This window comes from Trachymyrmex cornetzi, unplaced genomic scaffold (genome assembly GCF_001594075.2).
Source record: "Trachymyrmex cornetzi isolate Tcor2-1 unplaced genomic scaffold, Tcor1.1 scaffold588, whole genome shotgun sequence".
NCBI lineage: Eukaryota > Metazoa > Arthropoda > Insecta > Hymenoptera > Formicidae > Trachymyrmex > Trachymyrmex cornetzi.
In genome coordinates this window covers 28,788-31,410 of record NW_017299901.1, presented here as the reverse complement: position 1 = coordinate 31,410, position 2,623 = coordinate 28,788, and positions in this window count along the sequence as shown.

The following is a 2,623-nucleotide window of genomic DNA, read 5'->3' as shown; positions in this document are numbered from 1 at the left end:
AAGATATGGACTCTAAAACTCTTATATCAAGCAAATACATATCTGAGGTAACAGCTGTACGAGCCAAAAGTAAGTGAATTTTTAATTTTTTTTTCGATTTTCTCATAAAATCCAGTGCAGCTGAGGTCCTGTTGATGCGTACTATAATTTAAGTAATAATACTTTTGCAATCCGTATATCCAATACAGAGATTTTTCACCGAATAGGAATGTGGTAAAACAGGGAGCTTTAGCATCGCCTTAAGTAATATTAATCACTTCTATTTTTGTCATAAAATGTAACATTTTAAAGTACATTCGGGTCACACTTCACACACATACAAACTATTTAATAGACACTTGAAGAAAACGGGAAATCTACTTATATAGCTTTATCAGTTAAGTGTTTTTATCAAAATTATTAATCATTATCAATTAGTCATTCTGTGGCTACAAGTCTTTTGAAGAAATATATAATTGTTTACTAACACACGACGCGTTTACTCAACGAATAACGACAAAAAGCAATCGATTGATTTTAATATCAAATCTATAATTAATTATGTAACGATGCACCCCCTAAGTGCATCGTACCCGGCATTCCATCCCGCCGGATGCCGCCGCAGTGACCCCCGGTCACTCGCGCGCGATGAGGGCGCAGTGCGCCCGAAAATATTTTATTCGAACAAAACATAATTCATAGGAACAGCGGCCCGCCGAAGGAACACGAGCGCACTCGAAGCGCGCCGAACGTCGCGGCTTCCGCTAGTATTGTAAAACCAGCGAGGATTGCCGAACGATCCTATAATAAAACGAGCAACAATTAATAACGTTCGCGTCACGCGACGCTGATGTATACTCGCGTCCCGCGCCGCGCCTAGACACGCGACTCGCTGCGACGCGTCCCGCGCGTCGCACCGCCCGGGCCTGCACCTGCCGAACCTCACGCGCTAATCGCGTGCCGCGACGTAATATCTTGTTCACGAGACCGTACGCGCACACACACAAATTGCATACACCGAATTCAGTCATAACGAGCACATTCGCATACACACATGCACACACACACACACACACGCACACACTTCGGCGGTCGCTATGGCAAAAATTCACGAATTGCGGTTCGAATTAATTGACCATCCACCGTATTCACCAGATCTGGCCTTCAGCGACTTTTTTCTGTTTCCTAGGCTCAAAGTTTGGCTCGGAGGACAGAAATTTTCATCGAACGAGGAGGTCATCGCATCCGTAGACGCCTATTTTGCAAAGCAAGACACTCAGTATTATTTGAATGGATTAAAGGGGTGGGAGCATCGCTGGAAAAAATGTATCGACTTAAAAGGAGATTATGTGAAAAAATAACATTGAATTTGACCGAAAAATTACTTGTTTCTATGTTAGGCTCAAAACTTTTCAGACGACTCTCCTATATATATAAATCTCTGTCGATTAATTATTCGTTAATTGAAAAGCACTCGAAGAAAGGAACACATTACTGGCACAATACTAACACGACACGCATTCACTCGACGATAAGAAGCAGTTGACCGATTTTACTGGTTATGTTTATAACTAACGTTGTCGAAACGCGAAATCACTTTTTCCTTGTTTATTGCAGGTTTCTGCCTCCGTGACGAAAGGAAATACAATACGGCCAGCTGTTATTAAATAATACAACAAAGTAAGATTGCAAGATACGTTTAACACTGAACTCGACTTTGCAAAACTGTACGGATGATGTAACACTCGTGTCGAAGCGTCTGCCCTCATCGCGCGATCTTTCGAGACTAACGCGAAATCACATATCATAGTAATGTGTGGTTTATGTATAACTGCTCTGTAATCTGTTGGCAGACAGATAATTATGACGAGCAGTAACACCTCCAATAATAACTTCAGTGGTGTAATGCCTATCGTATAATCCGTCAATTACTACATGAGCAGCAATATCCCCAGTAATAACTACACTCTCGGCAGTCGGTCTTTTCCGTGAGAGGTTTCAGATCCTAACTGTATTGAATGGAAAAAAGCCATAGAAGAGGAAAAAGAATCACTTAAAGCTAATAATACATTGGACATTAGTAGATCCACAAGTAGGTGATGTAAAACCGCTAACAAGTAAATGGTTATTTAAAATTAAGAAAGACGGCAGATACAAAGCGCGTTTAGTAATATAAGGATGGAAAAAAAATTTGGAATTGATTTTGAAGAGACGTACAGTCCTGTTGTAAGTATAACAGCGTTAAGATTCCATTTGCTTTGGCAACAATAAGGAAGGTAATTATGGAGATGAAGGGAGCCAGCTCCGATGACCTTGACCTTGACATATGTTGTCAAGGTCATGACCCTGAGTGACCTCCAACAAGTTTTAGCGGTCGCTCATTAAAAAGTTATTAACGGTTAAAGTAAGTAATTAACCTTTTTAAAAAAAGGTAAAAAAAGCGCTAAGCGTGCATGTTTCTCGTAGAACCACCATTTGGGCCGGTTTCACAAACACCAATTACTTAATCAGCCGTGGAACTGATGACTAATCGCGTTTGCTGTTTAGTAGAATTGATCACTTAAGTAGCAAAGCGAGATATATCCTCGCTCTTGGGGTACCACGCGGGGTGAGGGGCCGGGGGGAAAACTGGGCGAGAGGGGTA